At 38.0% G+C, this 27916-nt stretch overlaps 1 protein-coding gene and 1 pseudogene across 1 annotated transcript in view; one reads left to right on the top strand and one right to left on the bottom strand.

Annotated features, from left to right (window-relative positions):
* Positions 1-27916, bottom strand: part of Cntnap2 (contactin associated protein 2) — a 1662736-nt gene that overhangs the window by 980799 nt on the left and 654021 nt on the right. The window lies entirely within an intron of this gene.
* On the top strand, positions 528-27808 carry LOC127677201 (glucose-6-phosphate 1-dehydrogenase X-like; annotated as a pseudogene).

The raw sequence follows: 27916 nt of genomic DNA, 5'->3' as shown, positions 1-27916 counted from the left end.
ATCTAGATATTCATTAAAAATTCAAATTCTCTTATATTTTTTGGTCATGAGCCTAGCCTGTAACATCTGAGCCATCTCACTGTGCCTGGGTAGCATAGTAGAGCTGGCCCTGTGTGGAACAGGCACGGGAGAATGTTGGGAGTAGGTGGGTGGATGATTTAGCCCTGAGGGAGGGAGTGTGGTAGCTGGCCCTGCCACTTGCCTGCCAAGAAGTGGTGTGAGCAAAGGAGAGATGCCTCCCATCTGCCATCATGTCTCACTATACCCTAGACTCTCATACCCCACCCACCCACCCCTGCTACCTGGAACACATCAGAGAATGACCCCAGGATCAAGTGTGCAATATCCTGGGAAGCAACAGTAGAGCTGGCCATGGTTAAGTTGGCACTGGTGAGTCTGCCTGAGAGCATGAAAGAAGGAGAGCTGGCTCTGTCAGGGACCATGCTGGAAAGTTTGCCCAGATGATATGTTGCCCATCCCAACATCTACCGCAGCCAGTCCTACAGACACAAAGCTTCATGATCTCCATGACCCAGGACAACAACAGGGTATCCGAGAGGAGTCCTGGTAAGGATCTAGAATTGATAGTGCAACAGAAGCCAAAGGCTTTGAAGCAGACCAACGGCTCATTACCATCAAAATTTTCAGGTAAAGAACTGAGGGCAATAGGGTCTACATTGTGGGACACACTGACATACTACAACTTCCACAATGAGATTTTCTTTTCCTTTGAGGTGTGGTCAGATTGTCAGGGTGGAGGACAGGGAGATAAGTGGAACTGGGATGCATGAGGTGAAATTCCCAAAGAATGAATAAAATTTTTTTAAAGCTGAAATAGTAAGGATTATGTTTTAAAATTATAAATGAAATATTCAAAATCTTTACTATTAGAGTAAATGTGAATTGTTCTTAAATTCTCATATATTTGATATACTTGTTTGACTGTGCCTGAGACACTGAATCACATAAAACATACCCTGCTACATGACTCAATAAAATTAACTTCCATTTTCACTCTCCATTGGTAAAGACTGAGCATGAAGCTATTGAGTAAATCCATGGCAACTCTAGTAAATTCATTATTTCACTCCCCATTTCCAGGTAGAATCAAAAGTCAGACATAATAGAACATGGCATAATTAACAAAAGAGACACCCATAGTTTTAGGCAATTATTGTCCTCAAAAGGAGGAAAATAGGGTAAGTATAACTTCTCAGAAGCCAAAGGTATGGTCATAGTGCACAGAGAATATTATGGTTCATCTACATGAAGGGCTGAGATTTTACCAGACTAGATTCCTTCTTTAAACCCAAAGCCACAATTTTGAAGGATTAGACATATGACATAATGACACATTCTTTGAGATAACTGACACCAGCTTTACCTATTCCTTGTTATTTGTCCTCAATAACATAAACAGAACAATTAATCATAAGTAGAGCAAATATTACTTCATTTTGATATTTCTTAAAAGTACACATTCAAGTACAGGCTAATAGGCATTCTATGAGCCTTTAAATATGAATGTATGCACTTCTTTTTCCTTCAAAATTGTGAGACAATTCAAATTTAATATAGAAATTAAAGGGAAAACTTTGAATATCTAGACAAAATAAATATATAATCTCTAACTTGGATGGAATTAATTAGATTTTATAATAAACTTACAGTGTTAAAGGTGCTTCATATAGGAAAATGAGTTTAGGTTTCTAGTGATCAAATATAGGACTCCATTTTCACTGGTCTAATTCAAACATAATTAGTGTTGTGAAGAGAAAGGTTTTGCTTCAAGTATTACATTAAGCTTTACATTCGTGGCAGATGAAGCCACAACTACCGAGAAGTCGAGCAGCAATATAACCTTGAACCCTGTCAAATAGTCATCAAGAACAATTTCTCTATTTTCTATTCTCAGTTTAACTTTGAAAACTCTGTGACCTTCAGTGAGGTTCAATACTGTTCGTATTTTTTTGTCAATTAGGTTTATATCATTTAGTGACCTGATGACAAGAACATCCATAGAGTATAAAGGGTTTTCCAACACTTTAAAATACCTGTATCATTTTAGAGTGGCAACAAAGCAGTTCAATCTGCTCATTTCAAGGTTCTGGAATGTTTGAACACGTCAAAACTTTGTCATTGTTCCTACTTGGGTTATAAAACATGAAGACATATCAAAGAAGATAAGTTGCTTTTAGATTTTGACATTTTCAATCTGTTAGAGATTCACAGAGTACTGGATATGAACATGGTTCCATCTACCCACAGGCAGTTTCAAAACACCCAGAGGCACATGCCATTCAGTTATAGTTTGTAGGACATGGAGGAGAAAGACAGTTTCCTGCACATTGCCATTGCTGAGGAAACTATGAAAAATTGAAAACTAGGTCGAATACTTTACAGTATCACTAAGCTGAAGAACAAAATTCCTATCTTGGCCTTTCAGAACAAATGTCAAAATTGGTCCTCAACATCCCACCTGAAAGATCTCCTTGCTGATACAAAGCAAACATGAGGTTATGTGTATTTCAAGAGAAATTGCTAGAAGGTGCCTTAGAGGCAAAGTAAACTACTATGAGTAACCAGATCCCAGACCCAATCTTCTACCATAAAATTTTATACTCTCAACCCCATGACAATATGTGGGGCAAACTAAAATAACATGTAAACCATTGGGGTTTTACAGCTAAAGACATTTTGTCTTAAACTGAATGTAAACTAGTCACTCTAAGAACAGACACAAACTCTGAAAAAAAGTACTATGGAAGATGGTAGATGACACAATAACTATTCAAAGTGACAGAGGACAGAGAACAGTTCTGCTCTTTGGTGATGATCAGGCTACCGGGAACTTAAGACAGACTAATAAAATGTCTGATAGTCCTAATAAGCATGAGCCTTAAATATAGTCACACATATAGCTGCAAAGGAATTAGTATTATTCAATTTGCTTTCTGAATGATTGGCTGCAGTCAGGATTCAAATAATCAGGTGAGTGTATATAATCAGGTGAGTGTATATAATCAGGTGAGTGTATATAATCAGGTGAGTATATATAATAATAAAGAGGCAAGTTCATATAAAGGGAAGGGATATATTTTCACAACAGTATTATTTATTTATTTATTTATTTATTTATTTATTTATTTATTTATTTATTTATTTGGGGGGATTTGTTTTTTGTTTTGTTTTTTTTTTTTCGAGACAGGGTTTCTCTGTGTAGCCCTGGCTGTCCTGGAACTCACTCTGTAGACCAGGCTGGCCTCGAACTCAGAAATCTACCTGCCTCTGCCTCCCAGAGTGCTGGGATTGCAGGCATGCACCACCACGACCAGGCTCACAATAGTATTTTTTAAAGGAATGTAACTTTGGGGCTTCAGCAGAGGCTCCAAAGATTATATGATATCTAGGCTGTACTCTATTCTTTTATGGGTAACTCAGTGAGCCTTTGTATACAGGTGACACTGAGAGAAAAGAAGATCATATAACTTTAAGAAACAGTGTCATGAGGAATTAGAGGCAAAGAGCAAGGAGAAAAATGGTGTGGAAAGATCTGGAGATGGCAGTAAAGCCAGAGTATGGTAGCTTGGTTCTTACTGGAAAAAGTCTTTAATAGCAAAAAGTATGATGTACATTTGAGGAACTCCAGTAGCTCTATTGGTAGTTGGTTATATGTTGGCTCTATCACCTGTCTGGAATGGTGGCAGTTCACAAGTAATAGTCACTATTACTCATCACAGGTAGACACTTGACTTGAGCATTCACTCAGTAGAGTTTAGATTTTCCTACCTAAATGAAAGATCTTTCCCTAGTATCTGTGGAAAAACTTCATCATGATTTCTAGATTTATCAGTGATTCTCTAGAAATGAAGTTAATTGTTCTTCCCTCTACCCTAACTGCTGTTTTTCCAGGTTACAATTAGCATTGTATATTCATAACTGGATTATCATCACATGAAGAGGATTCTATTGCTACCAAGAGGCTACTCACCAAGACTTCTAATGAAACAATGTACTGCAAGGAGAAGACAATTTCCTAGTGCTGATGAAGAGTAAGTTTTCTGTAAGCAATTTTTTTCCTTTTCTTTTTTACTATTTGAAGATATTTGTTTATTTATAGATTTATTTATCATATGTAAGTACACTGTAGCTGTCTTCAGACACCATAAGAGGGTGTCAGATCTCTTTACGGATGGTTGTGAGCCACCATATGGGTGCTGGGATTTGAACTCATGACCTTTGGTAGAGCAGACGGTGCTCTTACCCGCTGAGCCATCTCTCCAGCCCCAAGCTGTAAGCAATTTTAAAAATAAATTTTTCATGGTTTCTTGACCTAAAATATTAAGTTAGATATTTATGTATTTCTCTACACAGCAAACAAGAAAAATGGGACATATTTCATGCCCTAAATTTGCTAAATTTATTTGAAGAACTGGTTTTGTTTTTTTAAAGAAAAGATGCTATAAAGTGCAGACCTTGAGTTGACATTAAATTTTGGGAGTCCCCAGAGACCAGATCCATGTTATGGGTGAGATAATCCAAAAGAGAAAGAGCCTTTCACTGACATGATGCCCCTCTTCCCAGGACATCAGAATTCAGGACAGGAGTCTGCAAAAGCAAACTGGTAGAACTAAAAGAAACCAACAAACAGGGGGAAAATATTTGTCGTAACATGGAAATCAATCCAGCACATTGTTGAAGCAATGGAACACTGATCAGAAAGTATCAAATGAATGCCATTGGAGAATCAAGAAGAGAAAGTCTATCTTGTCAAGCAACACCAAGATCATCTAAAGAAAAGGGCTCAAGATATACAGTTTTAAGTGACAGTTTAAGAGACAACCATCCTAGATGTTTTCAATGTTTAGAAAATAGGTTATAAGGGTGCAAGTGTAGAGCAACTGTGGAATAGTGGAACAGACCTAAGCTTAAATGTTTATTGCAGTGATTTGGTATCTATACATCATACAGGGCAAGCTTATACTGAAAAACTAGACAAGACTCAAAAGAGGTAGAAGTGATCACCTTTGTAGTAGGAAGAAGGAAGAATCCATTATTTATTGGGTTATATGGCATGGACACAAGATTTGTAGCCAGTTGGCAGGAAGAAAGATTTACTTTTCAGATGAAGCAGAAATGCAGAATGGTTACCATCCATATCTTCACAGTGGCTCAGATCAGTTCACTCAGAATTTTACACGGCAATTATAAACTGGCCTCCATGCTCCCTAATCTATTGTTGCATGCATGGTTTTCTTCAGTCTGAACCCTGCTTGCTTTCTATCTTCTGGGAGCTTTTCTCTGATGTCTAAGGTAGAACACATAATCTCCCATATTATAATCTGTGTTCATTAACATAAATTACAATTAATTGCCACAAAATAATAAGTACTGACACTGATCATATTCATGTACACAATACAGGAGTCCCTAATTCATGGTTCTTGTTAAATAACTGCCAAGTGTGTACTGTGGTTTGAATCTTCCCATGTATGTTTATTTGTTTTAATGTAAATTTCTTCCCTAGTAGAATATTATCTAGTTATGGCAAAATGGCAAAGTTAGGAGTGGAGGAAAAAGGTCTCTGAGGCAAGAGGATTTTGAGTTGAATGATGGCCTGAAATACATAGCAAGACTGTACTTCAAAAGCACATGAATGCATCCATCTAGAAGCTCATTGTCTAAATTTAAATGTACAACAAAAAGTACCACTAAATGACATTACTTTACATGCTTCCTCACTAATCAGAAAATTCATTGAAGATAGGACATAATTCTAAGAGAATTAGAAAATTCAGATATTTAAGTGGCCATTTTATTATCTAAAGTCTGCATTCTACATGCAAGTGATTAACCATGCTATTTCTGAATCACAGTTTTTGCAGATTGTGACCTCATGGAAGGCAGGAATATGAGAACAACTACAAGGAGGTTTCTGACTGTAAGTTTCCAGTTTCCAGTTTCCACTTTCACCTCTATCAAATATAAGGTCAAATATAACCTTAGAAAATCAGATAGGGCATGAGTGGGTAATGAAATAGAGGAAATCACTTTGTTCAGGTTTTATCTTTCTAAAGCATAAGCCTTCATTTTATGTGAATCATGGCAGTACACAAAGCAGAGATGTTGATTTATAAATGGCCTCTACAAACCAATATACCATAAAGTGGTAGCTTATACAGAACAAACTGAGTAATAACTGGCAATTATATTTACAAAGAAATGTTTATTCTAATCTGAGTCTTACGTTCTGGCATAGAATAGAATAGCAATCAAGAGAATTGCAATTTATATAAAGCTAACTGTGTTGCCAATTTTAATCATTAAGTGAGAATAATGATACTCAAGAAGAGCATGTGGGGGGCCTCGCCTTACATTTATATTTGAAAGATTAAGATATCAAATAGTGATTAAAACACTTTTAATATATGGTATACAGTTAGAAAGAGTTAAGCTATTTAACAAACATTTACTGGGCAGTCATAAATGGTCAAGTGTTGGGTGAAGACTTGAGGGTGCATTGTGGTATAGAACATTCTGGAAATATTCCTGCAAAAATGTACTAAAGTCTTGGTGATTTTCTTCCCAGTTACCATTTGTCCAGAGACAAATAAAGCTGCCTTCTTTCTGTAAGAGTGTTTCTTTTCAGGCAAACAATTAAATCAATGTTTATTTGGTTTATTGGTCTTTGCATTGCAATTGAAATTACTTTTCAGTTTGAAAGAATATGAACCAATAGGTTTTTTTTTTAATTTTTAACTTAAATAGAAGTTTTAAATATGTCACATTCCTTTGCCTTTACGCCTTCCTTTCAGCATTCAGTTCTAAAAATTGCATAGTTGAGTTTGCATTTAATGAGTGGAAGACATTTATGAACAAAACAACTGGGTTATATCTACCATTTGAAGTGTCTTTAAACTCATTCTCTTCTTGAAGTCAAGAAGAGACAAAGGCTGGTTTCCTGGAGCACTGTGGCGAAATGCATCACACAGAGGGTGCATGTACCTGCGTGTGTGAAGAGTAAAAGCATCCCTGGGAAAAATGTCTATTTTCCAATAGTGTTTCTCTTCATGTACTTTATTGTAACTGCCATTCAATTCCAGGAGTTTTCAATGAGAATATTATGTACTTCATAAGCTCCCTGTGGTTTTTCCTATTGGCTACATGCTCTCTCAAAGAACTGATTTCTGACTTAGCATTCAACTATGATGGTTCTCTTTCTATAGTTTAGGCAAACTACTGTTAAACTTTCTCCCACATGTCCAACATCTCCCTGCTTGGTCTCCTTTGGCTCTGTTGGCTCTGACAGGAATTATACTGTCCATATTCCCTTATTGTCTCTGCCTGCTGAAAGAATAATTCTTCCATTAAGCCTTTCCAGATTTCCCTTGATGATTGACTTCCATTCCTCTGAATATTTCTATGGTTTAAATAAAGCTGATGTTTCCTTTAAAATCGCATTGAAACTCAATTCCCAGTACAATAATATGAAAAGCTGTGGTCTCTTGGAAGTGATTATGTCACTAAGCTCCTATCCCTTTACAAAGGAGACTGATGTGTAAGCCAGTGTCCTCTTTTTCTTCCATGTAAGGACACAAGCTCCTTCTTCACAGAGGACTTAGCCAGAAGGTGCCATTTGAGAGATATTAAGCAACCTTCCCTAGACACTAATCCTGACAGAGCTTTGGTTTTGAACTTCTTTGATTCCAGAACTAGAAGGAAAAAGAATGTTTTCCTGGAGCACTGTGGAGAAATGTCACATAAAAGACAATGCTAGTTTCATCCAGCAATCCATATAGCAGTTTATTATCACAAACTACTTGGTATTATACTTATTTGTGATTATTCTAGTCAAAAGAATATCCTACAAGTACTAGTCAATTATTTCATTGGTTTAACTAAAAGTTTTCTTTGTCTACTACAGATCAGTTATGAGCTTTTCTTGAATTAGAGACTGAAGCTACAAAAAGAAACAAACAAAGGTCACTGCAGATATCTTAGAACACAACAGGCAAATGCAGAGGCAGGCACTCTGAGAATGCAAAAGCCACAAGGGTTCCAGAACAGGCAGAAGCCTGAGTGGCTTTCAATTTTCTGTGCACTTCTTTGTTTCCTACAGTGTTAAGGAAAGTCCATGCTTTGCTTAGTGGGGCAAGACATACAGAGCATATCCTAGGCTACAAACCATGGGAGCTCTGCTCTGTAAAAGAGTTTCTGAATATTTCGACTGCAAGCTACCTTCTAACATGAAGTTTCATGTTAGAAGGTACAACCCAAGGGATTCATGGTTGACTCATGGTTAAAGAAGGCAGAGTCTGGAATACAGAACAAAGCCTGTCCAATGACACAGACTTTTTTTTTACATCATTACATGCATTCTCATACAGGTTCAGTCAGCTGGCAATGGACTTGAATGTTTATACCATTATTATAAATAAGAAAGGCTTAAGCTCCTTCTTAAAGCATAATCATGAACTAATGGCTACATGTAAGTTTTTTATTTACTTCCACAGTAACTTTTGAAAAAAAAGCATGTTTAATTGGGTTAAGAGTAATATAGGCACTACTTGTGTGCATTCCATCAAACATTCAGTCCTATTAATGACTGCACTGAATCCTGGTCTAAAGGTAGTTCCAGACACCTTTGACTTCTCTGATTTTATTTTGTCCTAGAATCCATTATTCACACCAAACTGGTCTTGAACTTAGGAACTTCCTACATGTGAGTCTTGGTTATTATAGTCTTAGCATTATAGGTACGTGACACCAAGTTTGTCCATAAATTTAGCAGTTGTCAATTACAACATTTTTAATTCCACCAACTGTGGGAAGAACATAAACTCTATAACAGACTGTTATTAATGTTCTATAGTGGTAAGTTACTACATTAACATTGAAAGTCAACTAACACAGAAATGTTTGAGTTATACAATTGTAATTGTGAATTAAATAAAATATGTGTTATTTGCTTGGTAATGCCATGCTAAATCCTTAGTGCCAGAATTAAAATTAAGTAAAAAATTATCAAGTCAAAATGAAAACAATGTTAATAAGAGAGATTCAAGGTAATAGCAATAAACCCATACTGAGCAGGTGTACTTTATGTCTTCTCTTCTTTCATTGGCTAGTTTTAATGCCTACTTGACACAAGCTAGAGTCATATAGGAAGACAGAACATTAACTGAGAGAATACCGACAGTAGATGGATCTGTGGACAAGCCTGCAATGTGTTTTCTTTACTGATGATTGATGTGTGAGCTTACTGTGGGTGATGTCACCATTAGGTTGATATAAGAAAGCAGGTGAGTAAGATATGAGGAACTGTACAAGCAGCTATCCTATGGTCTATGCTTCAACTCCTGATCCAGTTCTGCCCTACTTGAGCTCCTGCCCTGACTTCCTTGCATGATGCAATATAAGATATATGATTAAATAAATCCTTTTCTATCCAAATTGCTTTTTGCCATAGTGTTTTACCATAGCGATGGAAAGCCTCCTAAGATATTGAGTATATGACATAAGTGGTGAACAAACCCATTTATAACAAGTGGCATAGCCACAATAATTGTATTAAGGAAAGTTCCAGAAAATAAACAGGCTAAATTTTAAATCTTGATTTGAAAAGAGAAATAGAAAACAGATATATGGTTGTTTGGTTTGGGTTAGCTACTCAGACAAGGGAAGATGTGAACAGACTATTCTGCCTCTAGATTCTAGGTCTATCCAAGAGAGTTGAGTTTGTCAACATGGAAGCTGTTGAAACCAAAGGAATTGGGGATTATATCATAGGAAATTTTCACAATGATATTCCCACTAATTATAATAAAGTTTCTGCTCATAATAGTAGAAGAGATTGCAAAACAAGAGACATGGTGATATTACAGACAGAAATGAAAACCTTCATCTTTGTAGTACCTGTCTGAGTGTCTCAGAATTGTCTCATGATTATTTTAAGGCAACTTCCATTGTTTGGAATTGAATGATGGCAAATGTTTGAACCATGTTGAAATACTTCCATTAAACATGTATATTTTCATCATCTGAAAACAAAAACAATTTCTAAATAAAACCCCACTAGTTAAGATTTTGTCTTTCATTTTGAATGGGATGAAATATCTCATTTTTAAGATTTTTCTTTATTTACATTTTGAATGTTTCCCCTTCATTTTGCCTCTGAAAACCCCCTATCCCATCCCTCCTCCCCCTGCTCACCAACCCACCCACTCCTGCTTCCCTGTCCTGGCATTCCCCTATATTGAGGCACCGGGCTTTCACAGGACCAAGGGCCTCTCCTCTAATTGATACCTGACCAGGCCATCCTCTGATACATATGCAGCTGGAGCCATGGGTCCCTCCATGTGTACTTTGGTTGGTTATTTAGTCCCTGGGAGCTTTGGGAGTACTGGAAGGTTCATATAGTTGTTGTTCTTTCTATGGGGCTGAAACCCCCTTCAGCTCCTTGGATCCTTTTTCTAGCTCCTCCATTAGGGACCCTGCACTCAATCCATTGGTTGACTGTGAGCATCCACTTCTGTATTTGGCAGGCCCTGCCAAAGCCTCTCAGAAGACAGCTATATCAGGTTCCTGTCCATAAGCACTTGTTGGCATCCACAATTGTGTCTGTGGTTGGTAACTGTATATGGGATGGATACCCAGGTGGGGCAGTCTCTGGATGTCCTTTCCTTCAGTCTTGTTCCACACTTTGCCTCTGTATCTTCTCCTATGGGTATTTTGGCCCCCCTTCTAAGAAGAACTAAAGCATCCACACTTTGGTCTTCCTTTTGGTCTTCCTTCTTCTTGAGCTTCATATGGTCTGTAAATTTTGATATACCACTGTGGCTGCTGATCTGAAATTAGACTGCGGAGGCCAGGTCAAGGGTGAAAGCAGGAAGATCAATTGGGAAATTATTATAGCAATCCAGTTAATTAATGGTCCAGGAGTGAAAATGGAAGCAATCATGAGAAGCAATTGGATTTCAGATATATTAACATTTTGAGGGTACAGGCTGCATTTTCAATGTGAGGGACATAACAAAGAGATAACAATGAAGCCTAGATTTTAGCTAAGTAAACAGACAAGTTGAGCTGATATTTCCTTAGGTGGAGAACACTAAAAAAGGGAAATTTCATTTTTATGGTAGTTTGACCTTGCAAGAATCTTATTAGATGAATGAACAAGGTTATGAAGGTAAGGTCTATAACTCAATAAAACCACAGAGCAGGTATATAATGTTGAGCCATTATTATATGAATGGTTCCTGCCCCTGAATAAAATCTCTTAATGAGAATAAGATAAAGGAAAAGGGGCCAAGGAACTGAATTATCATGGAAAAACAAATGAAAGTCACTAAAACAATATTTTAGGAAAGTGGCCAGTTTCAAATACTACCACTGGCTAGTGATGAAGCTGATGAACATGGAGACACTCCAGATGCATTGAGCAACTTGAAGGTTGCTAAAAGCTGATGTAAATGTCCGTGATAGGAATAAAATCCTGGAGATAAGTTTCAAAAATAGGAGGGAAACAAATGGGACAACATTGATTATTGTTACTTAAAAAGAACAATATTTGTTTTATTAGTTTTTATTTAGTTTATTAGTTTTGTATTTTCATATATTAAGAAACAAAATCAGCTGAAACAGGGAGGACAATAGGTGGAAGGGGTGTGAGAGTGGAGTGGACTAATCACACAGAGCAGTGAGGCGTGGTGCAGCCTCGGTCTCATTTGTACTTAGAGGCTGTGGGTTTCAGAATAAGTCCAATGAACACAGGTGTATGATTTTCTTCTAAGCAGAATTTTCTTCTCCTACGAGATACAAAGATCTTAGCAGCTTCCATTTGATCAGCTTGATACAGTATTTTCTTTTTTCCTGAGCAAATGGTTTAGAATGTGATAGAACCAAAGAAATGGAGGATGCCTACAGAATATCATAATAATGTAACATGGAGTGATAGTAAGGTAGAAGAAAGGGAAGGAGGAAAAATTGTATTTTGCTAAAGTAAATTTAGAGAACTAGAAGGAAAGGACAAGAAAGATATCAAGGAATGGTATAATTAATGATTATCTTCAGGCAAGTGAGTTGTCCTTAGAACTAACTGAGTACCTGGGACACACTGGAGGGTGATAGCCATGATCTTGATTTTAAGATATGATTTATTGAAAGAGTGGTCTAAGGCCATGTGTGGTGGTGGATGGTCCTTAGTCTCAGCATTTAGAAGGCAGAGACAGGTGAATATTTATGAGATCAAGGTCAGCCTGGCCTACATAGCTAGTTCTGGGCCATCCAGAGCTATATAGTGATAACCTTACTAGTAATTTAACACAGTGCACAGATAAATTATTGAAGGCATAAACAATTTAAAAATAATAAACCTACTAGAAAAGATGGTGTTGTGTGGTAATTTCCTCTGAATTGAAGCTTTCACTTTTGGAAGGAAAAGGACCTAGAGGCTTCTGGGACATATGAATTAAACAAACTCTATATGTTATGGAAAGCTGAAAAGCTACAAACTCACATATACACATCCCCAGGAAGATGGAGGTAGTAAACAGCTGTCAGAGAGGGAAGACACTGACCAGCCCAGAAACAGAGGCCTGATTCTCAGACATGTGCAGAGATGTCCAGGGCCATGTCTTTTGAAATTTGGTGATATAACTGCCTTTGAGCTATCCATGTCCCCATAAGTAACCCTAATAGATTTGCTGGGTTCACCAAACTGGACTCTGGTAGACTCATTACTTTGGTCTGCCTGGGGTTTCCTATCTGGGGTGAATAGTCATGTGTATATTGTGGTTTTATTTGGACATTTTCTTATATGACAGCAGGTATTTAAATAAGTAATATCAGTAATATCAGTAAGATAAAGCTGTAATGTGTCAAGGGTCTATAGTGTTCCTGAAGATTAGGCTTAGAAACTCGCTTCTCCCTTAAAGACACATAGTGATTTAAGTAATGTCAGAATGACATGTTCTGTAATTATTAAAACCATCAAAGATATGTTTAGTATTTTATGTATTTAAATTAGATATCTCTGTAAGCATATAAATTATTGCTTGGATGATTTTATGATATTTGGGACAAAAATCAACCTAGACACACTAACTTAATTAAATGACTACTCTGTATTAAATTCAACTACTTTCAAAACTGCTACAGACATTTCAAAAAGAGAGACAGAGACAGAGAGACAGAGAGAGATAGAGAATGAGAGAGAGACAGAGAGAGACAGCAGAGAAAAAGAAAGAAATAAAGAAAGAAACAAAGAAACAAAGAGAGAAGAAAGACAGCCAGGAAGGAAAACAGACAGGAAGGCAGGAAGGAAGGAAAGAAGGAAGGAAGGAAGGAAACACTTATTGTTGTAGGGAACTGATAAAAGGATTAAATAAACAACAATAGTTTGAGTTTAGTTTTCATCATATGTCTTGCAGTGAAGAGATAATTAGTCGAAAACATCTCCATGTTTCAGCTTGTCCTACTGTGCACTCAGCTAGACCTTGAGCCATTCACACAGCCTTAGTCACTGTAGTTCGATACAGACACATTCACTGATTACATTTCATGACACTTCATAAATGCAGTTCACCCTGCTCTACCCTCCAATTAATTCTGAAAACAGAGGTAAGTTTATAAGACTTTTGCTTTGATGAATTCACTGGCATGGTCTATTCCAATTCTTGCAACTTAACTTTTATGTCTGAAAAAAATAAATAGCATTATGTGAGTTTAGCAAAAATATGTGGAAGTATTTAAAACCTTTTGTGAAACTGCATGGGCAACATATCTGAGTCCACAGGAAGTAATCTGACAGTTCTCCACTGAAGTTGCTATGAACTTAAAGTTTAGACTAAATACTAAAGATAGCCATATCCAAGAATAATTCAAGGTCTTTGATTATCTAGTGATTCTGTTGAATATCTTCTGTGTATATAAGGGCTTATATGGTTCACACCTGCCAGGGTCCACTCAGTATCTAAATATTCTAGGAATAGGGAACAAGTTATGGGATGATTATAAATTCATGATGATACCAGTCCTAAATTTTTACCAGACTACTCAAATATTATGGATCTTATATGTAGTCAATATAAAAAGAATAAATATTGAACAATATATATTTTATATCTATTGCCATATACATGAATTTGTACATATGATTTGTATATGAATATAATAAGAAATACATTTAGGTTATATTAGATAATTAGATTTATGTTATATGCATGAGTGCTTTGCCTGTGTGGAATTTGTTTGTGCATGGTGTTCTCAGAAGTCAGAAGAGGGCACTGGATGGCCTGGAACTGGAATTAAACATGGTTATAAGATATCACAAGGATAATAGAAACTGAACCTAAGTCCTTGGCAGGAGAGGACAGTGCTCTCAATTATATAATTTAGAAATTGTGGATGCTCATGCGATTTATGTGTATCTTAATATTTTAATAGAATGATAGATAGAACAGCTATATTCTACGAGAAGATAATCCCTGGTAAGACTTTGAAGCAGCAATTCTGTACAGACAAGAAAAATCTGTAACATCTTGCATCTACTAATATTTCTCTCTCAAATTGTATCTTAGTGGTCATCCCTAATTTCAGTGTTCTTTGTACATGCATGGATGAACTATCAGTGGGAACATAGCTATTAGAACATCCTCTCAGTGAAAATTAATTTTAAAGTAACAGTTTAAATGATATTAAACATTGCTTTTCAAAAAGTCCCACTCATATGTTAGCTGCTAAACTAACAATGAGGCACAAACAGTTTAACTTGAGACAGTAATAATATATAATTCATAATGATATAAAGGTCGAAACCAAACTCTTTGTGTAAATTTCCATCTGCACTCCTCTGAAGAGCATTTGTGTATTCCAGGGACAGGTTTTTGTTTTCTTGTGCAGTTTGTATTATCAGAAGACCCAATGATAATTGTATTATAGTCCTCTATTGGGGATAAATGCTGAGCAAATACTTCATCATGTTCTTTGTTGCCATAAATTTTGTGTTCTCAAAAGGCTAAATCCCTAATATTTACTCAGTTTTAGAGCACAAGCCAGAAATTCATGCTTGCAAGCAGACTTGCAAGTAGAGTTATTGGTTGCTCTCAGAAATCATCACCAACAGAGTACTTATTAATGTAAAGTAGAGTTACACAATTTCCTAATATCAATGACAGAATACAAAATCAATTTATAGATGAATACACTCTTAGCATTCCACAATATTGCTGAAGTACATCCATTTAAATAATGTTTTGCTCTGGCGCCATTTAAGCCTTGCTCCTGCCTCCTGCTGCCAGTGGGATGCTTCGTCCTACAGACACATGAAAAACAAGGAAGTGAGCTTCTTCTGGTGTGTCCCGGCAGTGCTGCTCGTGGGAAATAGTCAAGGAGCAAGCCTGAGCTCTGTTCCCTCCCATGTCCATTCTGTGTGGCTGTTTTATTCCCCTGGACAGTACCAAAGCACTTAAAGAAATCACTTTAATGTTACCACTTGGGGTATTCAGCATGTGCCTGGGTTATTTTGTATTCAGACCACCAAGAAATACTTTAAAATCTTGTGCCAAACCCTTCAGAATGATGACACTCCTAGAGGAATTTTATTTAATAGCTCCTCAATAGAGATGACATTTTGACACACAGCCTGCTTGTACTATCGGATTTAAAGAGTAAGTGCAGAGTATTGCATTAGATTCTAACACTATTTACTTGGCGAACAGTGCAATTCCTAACTTTCACAGATCTATGCCATTAACAAGTTTAATTATTTCCCTTACTGAAAAAATAGTGTTATCTACAAAGATCAACTTGTTTCTTTGTATTCCTGGTAAAAATTGCTGCTTTTTAGGATTCAATTGATGAGACAATTGGACAGGAAAGGACATTTGACTGCATTGTCTATGTCTGATTTGCCACAGCTGGTAGCAAAACAAAGAATCAGAAAGGGCTGATGATATTTGTTAGGAAGGGGTTTGGAGAGACCATGACTAATGATTCTTCTGGAGAATTGGCTGTGTTGAACAGGCAGGCCATGGTACCTCCTGCATGGCATATGAGATGAGGTTGAAACAGAATACTCTCTGAACTTGACACAGAATGCTGGTACTATGCTGAGCCAATAGCCACAGAAATCACTGGTGGACAATTTAACGGCATCCCCTGCCGGGTACATTTGTTAGTCTGCCACATCCACAGGTATGAAGCTTCCAAGAACATTCCAGCCAGATTTTAAGCTCAAGCTTGGGAATTATGGTAACGTCTGCCTTTTCTGTTCTAATGTGCCTTATTTTTAATCTTAAATAGAAAGAGTTCATTTGTGAATAAAGTCATCAAACAAAAAATGTTATCTTGGAGTTCTATTTTTATGCTTTTAAATATTCCAGCTAAATATTATCAACCACAACAACAACACCAAAAATGTCTCCCACACTCTGGCCATTTGTCTACATCTCTGTGGTCTAAAAGCTAAAATGTTATGCTGCCCAGGAACAGTGGGGGCTCTTGTCAAGCCATCATGAGGGTTCCTGTGGTGCCAAGATTTGATTCTACTAGAAAGCTTCTCCTCTTGGCTGTCTGCACAAGTAAGCCATGGGGAGCCACCCTGTGGTGTGAAACAGGGCAGGAGAGGCAGGGGGTGGAGTAAAGACAAAAGGCAAGGATTGTTCTACTTAGAAAATAAGCATTCACTCTTGAGTCTGTTCATGGGGAAGAATAGGTATTTGCTCTCATCTTCGTCCATACATTTGTTACAGATTCAACGTTTGGAAGCTGCTAGGAAAACTTTAGAGATGCTAGTGTTGAAAGGAAACAAGTTAGTAAACAAAGAATGTAGAAAATTAAAACAAAAAAGAAATATGTATGGATATGATCAATGCATAATATATACATGTATGGAAATGCCACAGGTAATCCAATTCATTTGTACAATTCTTAAAAAAACAGTGTGGGGGGGGGAGGTTTTCATCAGGATGCCAAGACAAATTTTCTGATTTCATACTGTGAAACTTTTCATTGTGAAAACCAGCAGGATAGGTTTTAGAGGAATACAATCCCTTTAAAAAACAAAACAAAACAAAACAAAACAAAACAATAACAACAACAAAACATTTAGAAGTTCACTCAGGTATATAATTTGGGAGTAGAGAAGTATTTATTTGAGTGGCTCCCTTAATTCTGCTGTGTGATGTTTTTTGTTAGCAAGGTCATTATAATACTATAATTGTATTCTCAGAGACTTACTGCCTCCATCTGTCTGCTACTGTAGGCCTAATCCTCAAAGCATCTAACCTTCACACAAATTTATCTAAGCCTAGAATGTGTCAGCCTTGGAAACTTACTACTAAATAAACTCACCCTTTCTAGCTCTTTCTGAACTTTGGCTGGCTGGTCAACTCAACTGTTCTGGCTCAAAATTTCTCTCCACTCTCAAATTAGCTTCTTTCAGCTTCTCTTGAATGGCTGTTTGGCCTTATAATAACTTTGGCAGTATCTTCTAATTTATCGGTGCCTCCTCATTCTGTCTTCATCTGTGTCTATCTAGGTTGTTCTCTCTCTGAAACTTTTCTTGGTAGAACAGTCCCAGTAAAACTGCCTCTTTTTCCCCCTGTCTCTTATGTTCTCTTAAATAGCCTCTCTTTCCTCTTTCCTCATGAAAGAATATGTGCTCTCATATACAATCCTGTCAAATCTTTCTCTGACTTGTCATTTTGTCTCCCACTTAATTTGATATCTCTTTCAAAGAAAGGTGCTTCATTCTATAAACTAACCTTTATTGTTTGTGATTAAAGGTATTTTGGGATTAAATCTTGGGATTAAAGGTATAAGGGAATCTCTTACATTCCAGACAGAGTGATTAAAGGTTTCTGCTAAGGCTGAGCCACACCACAACTAGAAACTGTTTTTTTCAGTAAACAACACAATGTTAGGGTTTAAGGTAGTGATCAAATATCCTGTAATACAAAGCCTTTTCTTGAAAAAAATAAAAATACAAACATTTCTCCCATGATTTGTGACAAAGTAGACATTGAGGCACAGTTATGAGTGATTTTTTTGCAGAACTAAAAGAAGACGCAAAATTACCTAGACCAACTCAAATGAACATTTTTTATTAGTTCTTTGAGAATTTTGTATAATGTGTTTTGATCATATCCACCTTCTAAATGTACTTTTATTGCTGTTTCTAGTTGAAGTTTTTAATTCATCAAGCTAGTCTGATAGCAAGCAGTTAATAACAAAAGCATTAACTTCTCTGTAAACTTTAAGTGGTACCTTAAAAAAATCTTTTCCTAGATTTTAATTAATCTTGAATATTTAATAATTTTGCATAACTTAAGCAACAGCTTATCTTTTTTTCTTGCCTCAGGCTTCTTGAACTTTAATTAGTATGCAATGTATCTTGCAAGATTTCCATGTTTCTTTTAAAGAGCAATAGTTTTGATTCATTTAAGCTCAACAGCCAGCATCAGATAGTGAGCTGATGTAATAATAATTACATTGCAAAGGGAATGAATAAAAATAAGAAATGAAAGAGAAGTTTTCCAAAAGTTTAAACTTAACTTTCACAATGTGGATGCTCTGTAGACAAAAGAATGGTATTGATGGAAGAAGGCCTGTGTCCCCTCAAAATTTATCCACTGAAGCCTGGTACTCAGTGTGGTCATGTGTGAAGGTGGGACTATAGGGACAGCAGCAAATTGTGAGGGTAGAGAATACATAAATGGGGTTAGTGCTTATATACAAGAGACTTCAGAACTCTGTCTCAACAGTTCTGCTCTGTGCTAATAGTGGGAAGACAAATGCCTGTGCACCAGGATCCACTGAGCCTGCTCTGGCCGTGGTCCCTTCGGTTTGGCCTTCATTCCCATGGGGCATCTGGTTTTATTATTATTATTATTATTATTATTATTATTATTATTATTATCATCATCAGCATCTTTATTTATAAATTATCTGATATGGGATATTCTGCAACATGATGCAGAGATATTAAATCAAGAGCATCTGGATGATGAACTACAGATGTGAATCTTTGAATCTCTCTGGAATCAAGAACTAGGGCAATGTCAGTAGGGCCCACAACTGTCTCTGGTTATCACCCACTTTAATGCATCCAGTACTACACCAGTCAGACCTGTCGTTCACACGCCATTTGCCATTAAAATTTGTCTAGTTTGTGACAAATTAGTCATTTACTGTTGTAACATCTACAGTTGCATTCCCACAAATAAGTTTTTGTTTGTTTGATTTTGACTTAGGCTTACTGGAGTTCGCCTCTGTGGAAGACATTTAGTTTTGTACGTGATCATATTTTCACAAGTGTGTAATATTTGATTATGCTGCCTTCAAAATCTCTTTCCCTTTACTTGCCCTCAACTTCCCCTATTGTGGCTAGTTTCATGTCAAAATGACACAAGTTAGAGTATTTTGGGGAGAGGGAACCTTAATATTGTGGGGAAAAGGTCCTACAATATTGACTTGTTGGGATGCCTGTGGGTCATTTTTCTTAACTAGGGATTGATATAGGAGGGTCCAGCCCATTGTGATACCACCCCTAGAATAATGGCCTTGGGTATTATAAAAAAATCAGGCTGCTCAAGGCAGTAATCAGCTCTACTGTTTGGTTTCTGTTCTTGCTCAGACTTCCTGTAGTGATGGATTACAAGCTATAAGATGAAATAAACCCTTTTCCCTCATGTTGCTTCTTTTGGTCATGGTGTTTCATCATCAATAGAAAGCCTAACCAAGACATACACCCCTACACTCTGTCATTTGTGCCCTAAGTACAACGTAGAGTAGTACTTTCTGAGGAGAAGATGAGAGTGAGCAAGGGGTAGTGCAAATGATTACATGCAGATGCTACCAAAACTAAGGTGTCCCTTAGATCAGTGCACTGAGATCATTCCGGATAGCTGAGGGGAGAAATGTAGACCTCTGCACTCTGGCACAGGTGACAGAAGTCTGCGTTCTACTCTTCCCTCATTTTTAAATAGACTAATACATTCTTTTTCTTTAATCTATTGTAATGTTTCTGTTTTCTAACTTGGGGCATTTAAAAAAAGAGAAAGAAAATCATTAAATTGCTAGTGGATAAGCTGGGACACTATCAATAAAGACTTATCCACTTAACATACATGTTATATTGTAGGCTCATTTCCCCCATAAAAACAGTGAATTATGGACTTGGGATTTTTTATTATTTAGTTTTATTTTCTACAAGTAATGTAAAACATGTACACTTGAGATAGCAGGTGATACAGACAAAGAACAAAAGCACCTGAGTCTTGAGAAGAAGCTAATTAGTTCTCAGGTGGATGCTAGGATTTCCTAAGGGATTTCAAATTTACTTTCTTTGATTTTCCCAGATAGAGTAAAGATAATAGGCTTACTTATATCAGAACTGTAAGACATCACAGCTCACATGACTAACTTTCCCCATCATGTAAGTTGCATTTTTTTACTCCTCTGGCAGACAAGATGCAGAAGTTAGAATATTGGCATTTTCAAAATGTGGCCCATGAGCTAGTAGCATCAGCATCATCCTGAAGATTGTCTAAAGTGCATACTTTTGGTGTGTACTTCAGACCTATCTCATAAACTCTTTCTTTTTTTTTATTGAATATATTCTTCATTTACATTTCAAATGTTATACTCTTTCCCAGTTTTCCCCCTCCAAGAAAACACTCAACCCATCCTCCTTCAACCTGCCTCCAAGAAGATGCCCGTCTGCCCAACCCACTCCCACCTATCCCCCCTCAGTTTCCCCATGCTGGGGTATCTATAGAGTTTTCATAGGACCAAGGACCTCCTCCCATCAATGGCAGACAGGGCATTCCTCTGCAAAAATTGCACCTGGAACCATATGTACCCCTTGGTTGATGGCACTTCTTGGAATCCATGATAGTATCGAAGTTTGGTGGCTGTTTACAGGATAAATCTCCAAGTACGATAGTCTCTGGATGGCCTTTTCTTAATATAACATGTCTATTATGGCTAGAGAGACTAAGAAGAATTAGCCTTAATTTCTGACTTTCCTGAAAATTGCTTAGTTTTTCTTATTTTGTTCTCTCCATCCCATAATCACATGGTTGTCATAGCTTCTTCTACTACTAGATCTTCTGGTAGAAGGTCTTCCAGGAGACCATTCTACCTTCCTCCTATTTTGAAAGGGACTCTTCTTGGCTCAGGTATTCATGTGTAAAACTTGTAGATACTCTATTTTATGCTGTCATAATTTATGCTTTGAATTGTGCTGTATCTGTCTCATTGTCCTATGTAGTAGTCTTGCAGAAAGGTATCACAGGACAGCTATGGTACTGTTACAAGCTGTGTTTTTACCTTGGACTTTTCTCTAGCATCCCCATTTTCCACGGCAGCTGAAATCTAATTTCTCCAAGTAATCCTTCTTCAGTAAAATTTATGTTGTACTCCACCTGCTTTTCTATTTCATTCTAATCACTGGAAATAGAGAAGATTTGTTGATTGCAAACTATTATTTTTAAAGTACTTCTATTAAATCCCTTTATCATGCACTTTCTTCCAGGCATCACTGACCACTGACTTGAAAAGGATGTGTGAGGAAGAACTGGCAGGTAGCCTTTGGGAGGGAATGAGTTGAAGGTGGACTTACTTTCCCTGAGTTATCTCCAATGGTCATTCCTCTGGTGGGTACCAAATTGAACGTATTCATAACACTGAAGTGAATAGCCTCAGGGTTTAGATTTTCACACATTCTCAGAATTTGGAGCAACTCCCCCAGTCTAAGTCACTTGCCTTAGTTTCTAAGGTCTTTTTCCCAAAACAGTTCTGTCTCTTATTATTTCCTGTTCTTTACTTGAAAATTGATCCTAATGTCATCTCCTCCATAAAACACTGTTTAGTTTCTCCATTTGCAATTTTGATTTTCTTTCTTTATAACTTCACAGCCCCTTTTTATGCTGTGATTTCATTCGTTCATTCATTCTTCTACCCTACACTGAGAGAGTAGATGATTATCTGAATCTCAGTGGGATGCCAGCTCAGGCCTGTTCTCATTCTTACAGACTCAGTCTAGAAGGAGCCTTAAATATGCCATTATAAACACGTTAAAAAGGACAATCAAGTAATACATTTCAGATATGTCTAAGAACTTGTAATTGAGCCTTTGTTTAAGTAGCTGAAACCAATGTCTTCCAAAGATGAAAACTTTAAAAGCAGGAATATTAGGTGATATACTCAAAATTGTATAACTGACAGGTATTTTAGTGGAGAAATTAATCATTGAACCATGAAGTTCTAGCTTGTACTCAACCAATATATCATCTACTTAATTTAGTCCTCTTTTTTTCCTCCATTGAATTCTTACTTTATTTTTAATGAATAGGGAATTAATATTCTAAGAGAAAACCAACACACCTGGCTTCCAAGGCAGTAAAGATAGTCTCTGGAGATGTTATTGGCTTAAGGAAACTTCTAACTAATTAAAAGGGGCTGAGGATTTTGGATTGAAGCCAGTTGCACAGATCTCCTGGGAAGGCCCATTGTTCAGAAATAAAACAGTTTGGAAAGATCATTTGCTGAGCTCTGCTAGAATCTTTAGAAGTTTTAACTCACCAGTGCAAAAGAACGACAAAAAAGATGCAGTCACCATTAGCCACATTCTGTCTAATCTCAAGCACACAGAAGAAGATTCTAAGACAGAATTTCCTATCATGCTGTATCACATATCATATAGAATTTTATATATTTAGTTTTTCATTTTATGTGTTTCAGTGTTTTTGCTTGCATGAATGTTTATGCACCATGTATGTGCCTGGTACCTACCATCTGAGGCCAGAAGTAAGTACCCAAATCCCGCTGAACTAGATTTAAAGTCCTGTGGGTGCTCGTAACCAAATTAGGTTTCTCTGAAATAGTAGCCAGTTCTCTTAACAATTGAGCTATCTCAAGTCTCCATATATAACTTTGATACTATATCTTATTTAATTTAAAATAGAATCAACATGCATGATTAGTAAGATGTTTTTGAATTCTGCTAAATATTCAGGGCTGGTTATATATTTCACAGCTTTAGTGTATCTCAATAAGAAGTTCATTTTAAATACAGGTAAGTAAATACATGTAGGTACTATCTGCCATATTCAACACTGTAGGTCTTATAGCTCCTCTTTCCTTTTCTCTCTTTTTTTCTCATTACTTCTACTTCTAATCCCCTCAGATTCTCTGGTGTTGTTTGTTTTTTAGATGCCTTCCTCTCTTGCTCAGTTGTTACTGCTTTCAGATCCCAGCAAACTCATATTTTAACTGACATATGTGATATCATTACAGGGATATTCAGTTAAGGCACTGTGAACAGACTAGTAATGAGGGTACTTTAATCTTTCACAGAAGCCATTTCCAACATGGAAACCAGGTTTCCTTTCCTGCTGCCGTTTTTCCTCCCTCTATATCTGTTGGATCTCTTCACTCAGGTCTAAGATGCTTTGGTTTACCTTTTTCACTTGTCCACTTGTTTGTATGGTTGCTACGTGACTGGCTTCCACCAGCTTCACTGAAACCACTAGAGAAAATACTAATGATACAAAACATGACTTCCCCAGAAAATCCTTCCACGACTTCTCCTGTATGGTTTAGAGGATAAACCATGATCCTTTTCATAGGCAAAACCACTAAGGCCTTTCCACCTCTGGTCCTCCTTAAATTTCTAGCCATATATTTTCCTTCTCTACTAGCTGTCAATTTCTTGAAGGACTCAAGATGATGATGAGATTTTCCTGCTTGCAAACAAAGTCTTTTACACTCAATGTCTCTCTTCTGTACTTTTTCCATTGCCTGGAATATCTGTCCTCTGTGCTGGTTATCTGCTTCTTTTTGAACATCTTAATACAAACCTCAGGCAAATTACAGATGCTGTCCCTCATAGTTTCGATTCTTTCTTTCTTCTGTTGTTTTCTGTCTTCTTCTGAAATGTTTTTCGCTATATAGTTATGAAAGAAGAGTTGAGAAGTTGTATAGTCTGTGCCTGGAATATGGTATTGTCAGGTACTATTCCAGAGAAGACATGAACAAACATGTATTCATCCCAGATAGGAAAGCGAAAACAGACAAAAGTATAGATACAATCAGCAGCATTCAACTTGGTAAATAATGATTGACGTGGAAACTCAAGGGTTCTTTGGAAAGTCAGTTGGATGATGTTTTGCTGGAGTAAACACGAGAAGGAACCTTTTGTTAAAGTGGGCACAGGAATAAAAGGCTAAGACAGACTCATGAAGGAACGTTTCACTGAAGCAGACATAGAAGAGAGGATGTTCTGCTAAAGTAAACATGTGAAAGGACACATGAAGAAGGATTCTTTTTGAACAACATGCATGTATCACTCTTCCTTACATTGCATAGTTGAACTGCATTTGGTGGGACTCCTTGGACTTGAGCTGATTGACGCATGTGATGAGGCAAGACTCCTCCTGAGGCAAGACACACAGAGGACATGCAATGTTTGGAATGTATAAATAGGACTCCATGGAATGAGAGAGACAGAGCTTGGCTTGCTGGTACAGCTATCTGTGCAATGCTTGTGGGTCTTTCTTTCCCATAATCTCTACTTCCCTGAGAGGGGCATAGCTGAGAACCTCTCATGGTGTTCCTATTAGCCCTTCCTGCTGACTTGGGCCAAGGTTGAGGCTGAGCTGCCTCTGCTAGGTCCTGTCACTGCTGTTGCTAACCTTACTCTACCAAAGTGGACTGCTACTTTATCTGTGAAATATCAGTAAGTGGATTGAGCTCTACTACCCACCCACCTGCAAACTGAACTGCTGATTTCTAGACAACACAAATGGGAGATGCTCCAAAGAATTTTCCTGAACAGGTCCACTTCTCCCATATCCTTTCTTTTCCATTACTTCTGATGGGTGGTTAAAGGGAGGTTAAAGTGTTTAAGAACCATCGATAAAAATAGGATTTGATAAACTTATTATAAATGATTTCTATTGGGCTTATAAAGGGTTACTTACAGGAGAGGAAATTATTCAAAGTGTAATGCAAATCACCAAAGCTCTCCCCAGAGTGACAGCTCACAAAGGCTGGAAACCCAAAGGATACAGCACAGCCCATGGTAACTCAACAGGATGAAGAGTGTCCTTTCCTGGTGTCCCAGTTATTCTGAGCCTTGTCCATAGAATACCACTAAACTTGCTTCTTTCGGGCAGCTTAGGCTGGTTGGGTTTCTGTTTCAGGATTCTTGGATGGATACTACTTCTTCTAAGCATCTTGGCTTGTCTGAGAGTAACTCTCAGCAGTTTTACTATTTTTATACTCTTGGAGAGGGTGGGTCTAGTTTATATGGTCAGTTGTTGAGGGAATTGAGCTATTTTGAATTGTTTACCTTCTTGCTTAAGAATCTCCCTGCAAATGGGCTGTGTAGTCCAGATCTGTGAATGTGTTTGGCAATAGCAACTAATCTCCTATAACATCATGCAGAGCAGGTAGCCCTGAGCTGGACCCAGGTGTGTGGGATGCTGAGGGAAGAGTTGTACCAGGGTAATGCCTTCCATCAAGCCGATACACACATATTTATCATCATGGGTGCATGGAGTAACCTGGCCAAAAAGAAGATCTATCCCACCATCCGGTGCCTGTTCCAGGATGGCCTTCTACCCAAAGACATCTTCATTGCGGGCTATGCCTGCTCACAACTCACTGTGGATGGCATCCTCAAGCAAAGTGAGTCCTTCCTTAAAGCCGCTCCAGATGAAAGACCCAAGCTGGAGGAGTTCTTTGCCCATAACTCCCATGTAGCTGGCCAGTATGATGATCCATCTCCTACAAGCACCTCAACATCCACATGAATGCCCTGCACCACAGAATGCCGGCCAACCATCTATTCTACCTGGCCTTGCCCTCCACAGTCTATGAAGCAGTCACTCCTCCACTGCTGGTGGGATTGCTAGCTTATACAACCTGTCTGGAAATCAGTCTGGCAGTTCCTCAGAAAACTGGGCATGACACTTCCAGAGGACCCTGCTATACCTCTCCTGGGCATATACCCAGAGGATTCCCCGGCATGCAATAAGGACACATGCTCCACTATGTTCATAGCAGCCTTATTTATAATAGCCAGAAGCTGGAAAGAAGCCAGATGTCCGTCAATGGAGGAATGAATACTGAAAATGTGGTCTATTTACACAATGAAATACTGCTCAGAAATTAAAAACAATGAATTCATGAAATTTTTAGGCAAATGGTTGGAACTGGAAAATATCATCTTAAGTGAGGTAACCCAATCACAAAAGAATGCACATGGAATACAGTCACTGGTAAGTGGATATTAATTAGCCCAGAAGCTCTGAATACTCAAGACACAATAAATATATCAAATGATTCCCAAGAAGAATAAAGGAGGGGGCCCTGGTCCTGGAAAGGCTTGATCCAGCATTGTAGGGGAGTGCCAGGACAGAGATATGGGAGTGGGGTGATTGTGAAATGGGCAGAAGGAAGAAGGCTTATGGGACTTATGGGGAGGGGGAAAGCAGGAAAGGGGAAAGCATTTCAAATGTAAACAAAGAATATAGAAAATAAAAAAATAAAAAAATAAAAAATAAAAGAATATTCAAGAGGCCTACATGAGTCAGACAGGCTGGAACCGTATCGTGGTAGAGAAGCCCTTTGGGAGACACCTACAGAGCTCCAATCAACTGTCGAACCACATCTCCTCACTGTTCTGTGAGGACCAGATCTACCGCATTGACCACTACCTGGGCAAAGAGATGGTCCAGAACTTCATGATGCTGAGATTTGCCAACAGGATCTTTGGCCCCATCTGGAATTGACCCAGCATTGCTTGTATGATCCTCACATTTAAAGAGCCCTTTGGTACTCAGGGTAGTGGGGGCTATTTTGATGAATTTTGGATCATCAGGGATGTTATACAGAAATATCTCCTGCACATTTTGTATCTGGTGGCCATGGAAAAGCCTGCTACTACAAATTCAGATGTTGTCTGTGATGTCAAAGTGTTGACATGTATCTTAGAGGTGGAAACTGACAATGTGGTCCTTGGCCAGTATGTGGGAAACTGCAATGGAAAAGGAGAAGCTACCAATGGGTACTTTGATGACCCCACAGTACAGTGTGGTTCCACCACTGCCATTTTTTTGCAGAGGCTGTCCTCTATGGGGAAAATGAATGGTGAGATGGGTGACCCATCATCCTGCGCTGTGGCAAAGTCCTGAATGAATGCAAAGCTGAGGTAAGACTGCAGTTCTGAGATGTGGCAGGCAACATCTTCCACCAGCAGTGTAAGTGTAATGAGCTGGTCGTCTGTGTGCAGCCTAATGAGGCAGTATATACCAAGATGATGACCAAGAAGCCTGGCATGTTCTTCAACCTTGAGGAGTCAGAGCTGGACTTGACCTATGGCAACAGATACAAGAATGTGAGGCTCCCTGATGCCTATGAACACCTCATCCTGGTTGTCTTCTGTGGGAGCCAGATGCACTTTGTCCATGGTAATGAACGCAGGGAAGCCTGGAGTGTCTTCACACCTCTGCTGTACAAGATTGATTGAGAAAAGTCCCAGCCCATCCCCTATGTACATGGCAGCTGCAGCCCCACAGAGGCAGACGAGCTGATGAAGAGAGTGGGCCTCTAGTATAAGGGTACCTACATGTGGGGGAACCCTCACAGGCTCAGAACCCTAGAACTTACACCATCTGCACTCTGCCTCTTCTGGCCATCCTTTCTGCACCTGCCCTTCACACCATTTAACCCTATATTAAGACTATTGACCCCATATTGGAAGGACTTTGGGACCATAGGCCTTAGCTACACATTCTAGTCCCTGGGCTCGGGCCACCATTCTGTCCTAAGCTGCTGCCACCGCCACCATTACTGAGGCCAGCTACATTCCTCAAATACCAGGCATTCCAAACTTATTGTAATGTTT

Source organism: Apodemus sylvaticus, chromosome 2 (assembly GCF_947179515.1).
Source record: "Apodemus sylvaticus chromosome 2, mApoSyl1.1, whole genome shotgun sequence".
Taxonomy (NCBI): Eukaryota; Metazoa; Chordata; class Mammalia; order Rodentia; family Muridae; genus Apodemus; species Apodemus sylvaticus.
The sequence above is the reverse complement of the archived record's forward strand: the minus strand, read 5'-3'. Positions and strand labels throughout refer to the sequence as shown.